This window comes from Coffea arabica, chromosome 1c (assembly GCF_036785885.1).
Source record: "Coffea arabica cultivar ET-39 chromosome 1c, Coffea Arabica ET-39 HiFi, whole genome shotgun sequence".
In the NCBI taxonomy this organism is placed as follows: Eukaryota; Viridiplantae; Streptophyta; class Magnoliopsida; order Gentianales; family Rubiaceae; genus Coffea; species Coffea arabica.
Genome location: NC_092310.1, coordinates 31,535,673 through 31,546,697, shown reverse-complemented (window position 1 = coordinate 31,546,697; position 11,025 = coordinate 31,535,673). Strand labels below are relative to the sequence as shown.

General features: G+C 40.6%; 1 long non-coding RNA gene across 1 annotated transcript; it reads left to right on the top strand.

The window, feature by feature from the left end:
* Positions 1-9,052: 9,052 nt before the first annotated feature.
* On the top strand, positions 9,053-10,055 carry LOC140006438 (uncharacterized). The gene is made up of 2 exons (XR_011814061.1): positions 9,053-9,173; positions 9,805-10,055. It is a non-coding gene; the product is annotated as an uncharacterized lncRNA (long non-coding RNA).
* Positions 10,056-11,025: the final 970 nt, after the last annotated feature.

Below are 11,025 nucleotides of genomic sequence, written 5' to 3'. Positions count from 1 at the left end.
AAAAGAAGAAAAAGGTTGATTAAATCAAATTTGCTCGGACTCTCGAATTTCCCCAGTGGAGTCGCCAACTGTCGCACCCCATTTTTTGATAAATAAATAAAATGGTTTGAAAAAATGTATTTTTTGATTCAATTTGTGATTGAAAAATGAATTGTGATTTAAAAGAAAAATGGGTCTAAATGGGGTTTTGAGAATACGACGATTTGACCCAAAATGCAGTTTAAAAAGGGTTTTTGAAATCAAAATCGGAGTCGCCACTTGGTAATGAGTTAAGGTGTACCAAGTCACCCAAAAAAATGAATTTTTAGAAAAAATAGGAAAAAGTAGTAAGAAACCCCTTTTAAACGACTCCTAGTCCACGTAAACCAACGAAAAAGGTTCGGGAGTCACATTTGACGAAGGGGAAGGCAAGGATAAAAATCCAAGGCACCCCTTCGACCTAGCCAAGGCTAGTTGCGTTGATTTAATCAAAGATTTTCTTGTTTTAACCAAAGAATTTATTACATTTGGATGCACTACATGAATGCAAACCCTAGATTCTAGGATGTCTCTTGTAAGGTTCTTGGTCCCAACCACATGAGTTGTGGCGGCCAATGAAAGAAAACCTTATAGAGGTCGATTAATGCAAATGATGATTCAAGTGCAAGTGTGCAAGTGTATAAAAAGGTGCATGTGTGCAATTGTATGGAAAAATCCAAGTGTTTGTGTGCAAGTGTATGAAATATAATGATAAGTGTATATAGATGTAATTAAGCGCAATTTTGTGAAATAGAAACCAAAATGAACAATTAAGGAAAGGAAAAGTGATGAAGAAATGTGAGTTAAAAAAAAAGTAAGTAAGTGAAAAATGAGAATGAATGAACCTAAAGGAATGAATCAGGTCGGGTATGGGAATGACTCCTAACTTTTTCGACTTCGATTTTCCCTTTGATTAGATGGCAAAACTAGCGTGCTAAGGCTATCGAGTAGCCACACTCGCTCGTTTCCCTTATCAAAAGGGGACTCTTCAGGCAAATGTACCCTAACTAGCATGAGATGCAAGACCTAAAGTGAGGGGAAAGGGGATTAGAGGGACATGCCAAATGATAGAAAAACTAAAAAAAATGCATGACATGTAATGAACATGCAAACATGTACTAACAAGGGGAAATCCCTAAGGGTCTAGCGTTGGACTAGCCCATTCTATGAATTCCGACTAGCGTTGGACTAGTGGAAACGTACATTCATCCATTCCATTCATTCATAGTTATGGAAAGCGAGTAGACATGCCAAACACTTATAAACACATAGCACATAACATTTAGCGTGCTCGACTAGATGCAAGGCCCTAACAAAGCAAATTAACACGTAGCAACTAAGCACGCAAGACACATAAGACAATTAAAGCCCTAACTATTACATTTGCTAGCTAGGCACACGTCTTCGATAGGTCTTCATTGAATGCTCCTCCAAGCCCTATCTATTACATTCACTAACTAAAACAAAAGGGGGAAAGGGAAAATGGACCAAATTGCTCGCCAAAGCCCTATCTATTACAAGCCAAGAGGTGTACACATACCCCATTAAAAGAATAACTTAATGAAAATAAAAAGTAAATGACATAAGTAAAAGGAATTAAAGAAAAGCTAGGAAAGCAAAGTAGACATGCAATTCACTTAGCACATTGGATCACATAGGAGAGACAAAAAGATAAAAGAGATTATACCGCCCCCTTGGAATGGTGTCCAAATGAAAGAAAAATGGCTTCAAAACAATAAAAAGGTCACGGTACCTCAAATAGTAAAGTATAACAAAGTCACCAAATCTCTCCTAATTGCAATTTAAATGAAATCAAACAATACATAGTTTCCAATAAAGGAATCCACCAAGGACCCAAATGCAAGCATTAATCAACCATTCAAAGCCAAATGAAACATTTTAGAACTCAAAAGGTCCATGAGCATGAAAAAGTCAATTAATCAACTTATTTAGGGAAAGTAAGGAAAATGGGTCACCATAAGTTCATTTAGTCACAAGGTTCATAAATCCATGCATTAAGCATCACCTTAGCAAAACATGGTAACCCATGAAGGCCAACAAGCCATTGAATTGAAGCATTAATACTACCAAAGACTCAACTGTGAACACTAAACTAGCATTCAAGCTTAGTCAAACACTTTTAGGAACTTCAAAGGTCAAAAAAAAATAAAAGAAAGCCAAATAATGACTCAACTTGCACCTACCTTAAGACCTAATTGCAAACCAAGAACCCAATTGTCAACATCAATCAACCATTCAAAATGAATCAAAACATCCAAGAAATTCAAAGGTCCTAAGAGCCAAGAAAAGATCCAGCCATGGTTTGAATGCAAATATCTTAGGACCTAATTGCAAGATCATGGAATGTAATTGGGCCATAATGCATTGCTGCAAAAATCACAGGGACCCAATTGATTAGTTTTCTCAATTTTGTGGGTCATAATAGCATAAGGTGAAACTTGAGGGGGTTAAGAGGCAATTTTGAAGAATTAGCTCAAGCATGCATACGTAGAAGCTTAAAATTCTGCAACTAAAAAAAACAAAGGCTGCTTCCTTGTATGCACAAAGCTTCGGCAATGTCTAGCAACAACTACACCCAATTCATCATACAAACAAGTTCATCAAAACAGAAATTATTGACCCAAATCAAACATGACAAATTGTTTGCAAGATTAAGATGGCAAATCTAAGTTGATGACCGCCCAAGATAAAGAAAAACAACAAGACAGCATGCCGCAAGAATTTCTGCAAAGCTAGGAAGCTTTCGACAACCCATAATGAATCAGGATTTTTAACCAAGCATCAAAGGCTTTAGATTAAACAACAGCTAGCCAAACCGCAAGCCCAAACAAGGAAACAAAAAACTCAAGAAAGCTATCACGCAAATCTGGAAAATCAGAAGCTTTGCTGCAGTTTTCAGCCGCGACTTGTGTCCAGAATTTCTAGTTTATCATGCAAACAGATTCAACAAGGAACCAGAATTCTACCTATCCATCATCAACTAAACACGCAACTTTGTAGCAGGATTGAAAACAGAAAAATGAAGCTAACCAACAAAACATGAAAGTAAACAGCAAAAACAACGATTGGAAGAAAGAAACAAAGTGCCGCAAGTTTTTCTGCAATTTTACCCAGCCGCGGCTTTCCATTTCATCAAGCAAACCAGATTCAGGTAACCAAACCACAAGCTGCTTAACTTTAAAGCTCCAAATAAACAAACAACAATGAAAGAACTGATTGCAACAAAGAAATTCTGAACAATACATTCACATAAAATGGTTTAGTAGCCCGAAAGATCAAATTTTTATCAAGATTGCTGCTAAGGGGTTTTGATCAACGGAAAAAAAAATCTAGCCTTTCCCATAAGATCCTTGACAACGGAAGCAAGATAAACAATCCTGACTTTAGGTAAAAATCTAAAACATAGCTTTGATGGATAGCTTGGAAAGATACCTTGAAAGATGGATAGAAGCTAGTGTAGTCTGTGAAAGAACAAAGACAGCCGATGAAGAAAGTTCCGGCAATCCATCCTCCTCTCTGCTTTGGTTGCTGCTCCCTTTCTCTTTCAGCCGTAGCCTCTCCCTTTTCTTTTGCTCCGAATCTATCCCAGCTTCATTCTCCACTCTCTTTCTCTCTCAGACCTCAGCCCAGATTTCTCTCCTTTGCTCTCGGTTTTTCCTTAGCCGTTCCTCAAAGAAAAGCTTCCTCTCTTTTTTGTTTTCTTCTTCCCCCCGACTCTCTCTCTCTCGTTTTCTTCAGAGTTTCCAAGTCCTTTTTCTTCCTACCACCCCCAACCCCAGCTCTCTCTTTCAGTTTTTCTCTCGCTGTCCAACTCTCAATCCCTCAGCTCTCAGCTTTTCCTTTTAGCCGTTAACCCTCTCATCCCCACCAAAACTCTCTTGAATTTTCTATCTCTCAAAACCCCAGCCGTCACCTCTGTTTCGCTCTCTCCCTCACTCTTGCTCTGTTTTTTCTGAACGTCGCTACCTCTCTCTTGCTCTGTTTTTTCTGAACGTCGCTACCTCTCTCTTGCTCCCTCCAGATTTCCAGCCATCGCTCTCTCAGATGAAGCCTCCCTTTGCCGTTTCAAACTCTCTCCCCCTTGCTCACCCAAAAAAAAAATCCTCCTGCGGTTGTGGTTTTTCCTTGCCTTTTATATGGAACACAAAGCCACTAAACCCTCACCCCAATGGTGAGGATGAAGGCTTGTCCCTTCCCTTTCCATCCGGCCATCCGATGTCTATTGAGGTTGTCCTTTGCACGCTGCAATTTTTTGCAGCGTGCATGTTGCGGTTTTTTTTTTTTTTTTTAAACAACTTGATAATTACAGAAATTATAAAATAAAATATAAATAAAAAAAAAACAAAATTACACAAACCAGGTAATAATAATAATAACAAAACAAAAATAATTTTAATTTTTCATTTTTCATCATTTTCTTTTCTCAAAATAACTTAATAAAAATAACTAAAATGCCCAAAGATTGAATTTAAAGAAATAAACATATTTTTGTGAACAAATTTTCCTTTTTCTTTCTTGTCATTTTTCCAAGCCAACTAAAGCCTATTTTTTTGAATTTTTCTTCTTTTTCCTCTTTTTCTTTAATTTTCTCTTTTCTTTTTCTAAAAACTCTATGCTAATCTTAAACTTAAAAGCTAAAACTAAAAACTAAAATTAAAAGTAAATAAGAATAAAATAGCAAATAAAATAGGTCAACTAAAAGGGCGAAAATGAATAAAATTAAAATATCATAACAACTAATAGTGCAAAACACACAATAACGAACTAAAATGCAAGCAATCTAAAATGAAAATCATGAAATAGATGATACATACAAATTATTCAAAATTTGGTGTCTACACTAATGGGTCTGCAACAGCCCTTCGTCGGGTTATGAGGGTACTAGAGGCGTATCAGCGGTCTTCTGGGCAAATGCTCAACGCACATAAAAGTGGATATTTGGTCCACCCCTCCCTGTCCGTGGCTCGTCGTAGGGTAATTGAGCGGATTACGGGCTTCTCGCGCCAGTTTTTCACCACCCGCTACTTAGGATTCCCTTTGTACATTGGCAGGTGTAAGACGAGTTTTTTTACGGAGGTGTGTCAAAAGGTGATGGGGAAAATTTTGTCTTGGAAGTCGAAGTTTTTATCTTCGGGGGGGAGGCTCATTCTGATCAAGCATGTTCTTTCTGCTATTCCAGTCCACTTGCTTTCTGCTGCAGTGATGCCCAAAGCAGTGTTTCGAATCATTGAGAGAGCTTGTGCCAACTTTTTATGGGGCTCATCGGACGAGGGCCTCAGGTACCATTGGATGGGTTGGAGGAAATTGTGCCTCCCACCTGAGAAAGGTGGTGTGGGGTTTCGGCGCCTCCAGGATGTATATACTGCTTTCTCATACAAGCTATGGTGGCAGTTTCGGACAGGGTCGTCTCTCTGGACTACCTTCATGCGCGCAAAGTATTGTCGGGGAATTCATCCTTGCCAAGCGGAATGCAAGCCATTGGTTTCAGCGATTTGGAGGCGGATGCAGGATTTTAGCCGACAGGTCGAACTCTCCATGTTGTGGCTGGTTCAGGATGGGTCGTGTCATTTTTGGTACGATAATTGGCTGGGGTGTGGCGCTTTGTTTCTCAGGACTCCAGTTGTGTTGAATCTATCTTTCCGGGACTTCATCATTCAGGGTCGCTGGAATGCCCAGCTTCTGTCTCAGGTGCTCCCAAGGGATATTATTGCTGTGGTGCTGAGTAAGTCGGTTCCCAATGAACAAAGTGCGGATGAGGTAGTATGGATGCCGGCAAGATCCGGCAAGTTCTACTTAGCTTCGGCCTATCAGGAGGTACGCCCGGTTGGTAACTCTTCTTTTATGTTTTCTTCGGTGTGGCAGAGGCCGCACCCGGCAAAAGTATCATTCTTCATGAGCCACCTCTTATGGGGTCGGCTGCCCTTGGATGATGTGCTTCACACGCTTGGGTTTCAATCAGCTTCCAAATGTCGATGTTGTTCTCATCCAGCGGCCGAGTCTTTTGAACATGTCTTTTCGACGGGGCAGGTTGCCGAGGCAGTCTGGGGGTTTTTTGAGGGGTTGTGTGGCATCTCAAGTTCAGCTCCTTACGTCTGGGCCCGCCTCGCCTCTTGGTGGTTGGCCTCGCCCAGTTCGAAGCGACGGAAGGCTGTTTTTCATATTATGCCGAGTCTCATCTGCTGGCATCTTTGGAAGGCGAGGAACTGTGCAGTTTTTGAAGGAATTCAGCAGCAATCCAACTCCGTTTGTCAGGCTATCTTTCAGGAGGCCAAGGTTTTGCTTGAAATTCAGCTTAAGGAACGGGTTGCGGCCCAGTCATTCTTGCAGTTATGGGAATGGGCATCCCAGTCACGAAGGAGGTTTGGGTTTAAATTGGTTTGTTGGAAACCAGCTCTAGAGGGGGAGTTTACCCTGAACACGGATGGCTGCTGCAAGGGTAATCCGGGGCTAGGTGGGGGGGTGGGGTTCTACGCGATAGTGTGGGTCGTCCTTTGCTGGGATTTTCAGCTTTCTTCGGCCAGACGTCTAGTCTTCATGCCGAAGCCCTTGCTCTCTTGACAGGTCTCCGGATATGTGGTCAAAAGGGGGTTACAGATGTGAGCATCCAGTTGGACTCTCAGGTCTTGGTGGGAATTCTTCAACATCGTTTGCTGTGTCTGTGGCATGTTCGTGGGGAGGTCCGGCAGATTTGGAGCCTGGTTAGGGACCCATCTAGGTTTTCTCATTGTTTCAGGGAAGCAAATAAGGTAGCATATGCGTTGGCTAATGTAGGTGTAGCTCACCCTCATCAAGATGTTCAGCTCTATGAGCACTGGAGTGACTGGCCGCGGCTGGCCCGTGGTGGTGTTAGCCTCGATAGCATGGGGGTCCCTTCCTTTAGGATGGTGCGAAACTCCTAACCCTTGATCATCGGTCCTTTGATCTTTTCTCTGTACCACGACTTGTATGATGAATAAAAGCGGGGGTGGCGTCCCTTCCCTTTATCGGGGTTAGCCAAAAAAAAAAAAAAAGAAAAATGAAAATTACATGTAACAAATGAATGGTTAAAATAAATGCATAATTGAATTTCTATAACATATTGAAAATTTAAACGCCACTTGAGTTATGCAAAATGCTAGCTACAAATCCACTCTTACTACCCGAGCTTTAGGTCCCAATTTGATGCTCATTCACCTACCAAAATATACTAGAAAACTTGTGGGGAGCAAAGATGAAAACCGTTTAAGATTCAAGGACCAAACGATGAATACCGAAATTGCACTTCGGCCCTTTACTATATTTAGCCAAAAAAAAAAGAGAAAAGCCAAAAATCTTACTCCGATTCTGGTCATCTTGGCCGAGAATACCAAGGCTGGAAAGCCTTGAATCTTCAAGATTTTTGCCCAGCCAAAGCATGACAAAGCGGGTAGGAACACCTGTCAATTTTCCAAGCCATTGAGTTGGCAAAACTCCAATCCTTGTCATGCTAGCTTAGGCTGCTATAAATACTAGACATCCAGGCGTAGTAAACACTTTGGCAATCTTCTTATCTTCACCGAAACTAGCAAGAAACTATCAGCTCACTTACTACAAAAATTGCACACAAAGCTGGCCAAAACCAATTCTGTTGAGAGCTGGATTTTTGCTGCACATTTGGTGGAATTTTTCTTGCACTTTACTGCCTTTTTTTTTAAAAGGTACCATGAGCTATACACCTATTTCATTTATAATTCATTTAGGCGTCTTATATATTTAGAAAATCAAGTATCCTTGCTAAAAAAAAATCCTATTATAAACATGCATATGAGCAGTTCGTGATTTTCCAGCTTTGTAGTTCAATTTCTATGCCACTTTTATGATGATTCTTGCCTGAATTTTGGCCATATATGTCTGCTATGCATGCTGGATACTAGGTGTACTTGTTTGATTGATAAGCTCTTGAGCAATCAAGACTAATTTGGGAATAAAAAAAAATGGAACCATATGCCACAAACTCGGTTTCTTCGGATAAAACAGTGGCCTGAAATCAGTTTTGGTAGAGCGACTATATCTTGGGCTAAAAAACTCGGATTGGGACGACGTTTGTAGCGTTAGAAACTAGCTTCACAGAACTATCTCTGGTATAAAAATCAGTTCCAAATTCATTCCCTATAAATACCAGTAAATCGGCAAAGTTTGCTGTTTTTTTTTCGGAACCTGTTTTGCTGGACCATTTGAGCAGTCTGTTTGCAACAAATTTTGACCCAATTTTGATCAGAATTTGAACCTGAGCCCTTCAGAGAAATTGTAGCTTCTTCAGTTCTTGTTGTCCCTACAAAATTTCAGGTCAAACGGAGGTGTGTCGGCTGAGTTATAGCCGAAACCCTCACTTAGCTTTCAAATTCTGGTTTGACCACGTTTGTAGATTAGCTTTTGACCATGCTCCGTTCTCATGGATAAGAATGAAACTGGATGGTGATGTCTTCATAAGAACTGTCGAGGTCTGTTTCAGATTCAAAACGGTATAAAGTGCGTCCAAATCCGAGTTTCGTAGCTCCAGTTATAGCCAAAACAAGATCGTGTGTCAGAACTGCCTGGAACACTGGGCAGTTCTGATAGGTACTTTGACACCCACTTTTCGTTCGGTTCTGAGTTGATCCAAGTCTTGGCCAAAACATAAAAGTTTTAGCCTTATGTCTTAGCTTTCCAGTGCCTTTGTAATTTCTGGATTTGGGTCTGTGAGTTGTGAGTTATGGTTCTTCCACTAGACCCTGTCTGTCATCTAAACGTGCGAACTCCTGGCACGTTGTTTCATATTTATGACCTGATTCCGTTCAGAACTGGATTGAGGTGTCTTCATGAAAATTATAGCTTTTTTCCTTAGCTTCACGATGGTATCTCATACGCCTCGATCTGACAATCGTAACCTATATTGTGTTCAAAACAGTTCTTGATGCCAAAACGGACAAATTGCCGTTTCCGTTTCCGTTTTCCATTTCCGCGCGCGCATGGGTCGCATTTGCTGTTTTCCTTATTCATATGCATTTGGATACCTGTTTGAGCAATTTTATGACTCAACCTTCTGTCACAGACGGTAACGAAGTGCTCGGAGACAGTGGGACCCACTGACGGTTGAGTTTGACCAAGTGCCGTTTTTGTCTACTTTTGTACTCTAAGTAAGTAACTGGGACGTTTATGTGTTAAATGTCACCAATGTGAATTGTGTGTGATATAAGGGTGCTTAGGCGAGCGTATACTTTATCTCACTCGACCTAAACCCTAATTTGTATTTGCAATAGATATGAATTATGATATATGAACTGTATTGGAACTGGATCCCTGAAGCATGTGGCTTGGGATGACCTTTTGTGTGTGTGTGATGTGGGACTATGAGTGGGCCCGATCTAAAGGCTAGACGGACTATTCGAGCCAATTAGGGTTTAGTCGAAGTTAGTCCAAACTATCCTTAAGATCACCAATTTTGTGAATGCAATTCGAATACGATTCGAAGCTCGAGCCATTTGTGTATGTGTCGATACTGGCCAGAGTGGGCGTAAGGTGGTCGGAGGAAGAAAGCGGAGTTCTACGGACCATTCCTTGTGGTCGACGGAGGGTCGACAGGTGGTCACGCGTGGCGAATGACTTGGCTTTGGAGCCAATCCGTATCCTTGAATTGTTTTGTTACTTTTGCTTTGATTTTGATGTATTTGTGGCATAAATATCTGACTTGATGCAAAATTATCATTTTGCCCCTGCTTGCTTACTAAGCTTTAAGCTTACCGTTTTTCTTTGTTATTTTCTTAACAGGGGTCGTACGCGGGGATCACACTTCACGAGAGTTATAACCCTAGAATTTACCTTTGAAATTATGCTAGTTGGACTTTCTAGGATGTTTTTCTTTATTCTCACAGTTAGGGTTAGGACTCTGCGTAAGATCTACTTTGTGGTGTTAGTCTTCGCTATTGTGTGATGTAGTGGACTGGAATGTCCCTTTTGAAGATGTACATATTGTAAATGGTACTTTTGGAGATGTATAAATGTGAATAGTATCTTTGGTATTTTGATTCTTTTATTGGTCAAATTTATGATTTACACTGATTGGAGATGTACTTAAGAGTGAATGTCCGGGTGTCCAATAGTAATGTTATCTCTGAAATTAATGTGAGTGAGTGAGTTCTGGCGCGAGTTAGGCAGGCGGTCCGCCAAACCCTTTGGTACGCCTCTGGGTGCGATGGGGTCGTCACAAACTAAGTACACTTGGGACTTTAACCATATAACTATTAAGTTCCCTCACTCCCAATCCAACCACGGAAAATTTAAACTTAGAAGCATACAGGTATAAAGGCCTCAAATTTTTCATATGTAATTCCAAATTCTCGATCTCAACATAATAATAATCGAGTTAGGTTCATACTTTGACGTCAAGGGATAAATATCAAGAAAATATAGGCAAGGTTAGTTTATCGAGAGCCAACTACGATTATCGAATCTCACAAGAGGGGTAGAAAATACCTCTATGGTTGTAGCTAGACTAACTCCAAGTCAAGTAATTACTTATCAAGCCCTCACAGTCATAGCAAAAGGGAACAGGTCTTAGGTGCGAATTCCCTTACAATCTAGCCACCCTCTAGAAAACCCAAGCCAGACTAGCACACGAGTAGTCCATGATAACACTTTCATATCAAACCCCCCCTCGACCAGTCTAATTACTAGGTCAAATGTAAAATCTTCCGTGCCTTGGCCTTTGCCATCCAGACATACCTCAAATTCAGTCAAGATACAGACCCTTATATCGCGCCATCCATTATTCGGTACTCAAGTACAAGAATCCACAATAAGATAATTTACAACTCGAGCCGGCCGGTCCCAAGAGTAAATCATCCATATTATAGATTCCTACCCGACATATATATCTATCTTCCTCAAGTTCCATGATAAAGATTTTTTTACACTTATAACATGCCCGACTCATAAATTATGCTCAAAAGAGTCCTTAATCCTTTACACTTATTCACGCAATTAGGACCA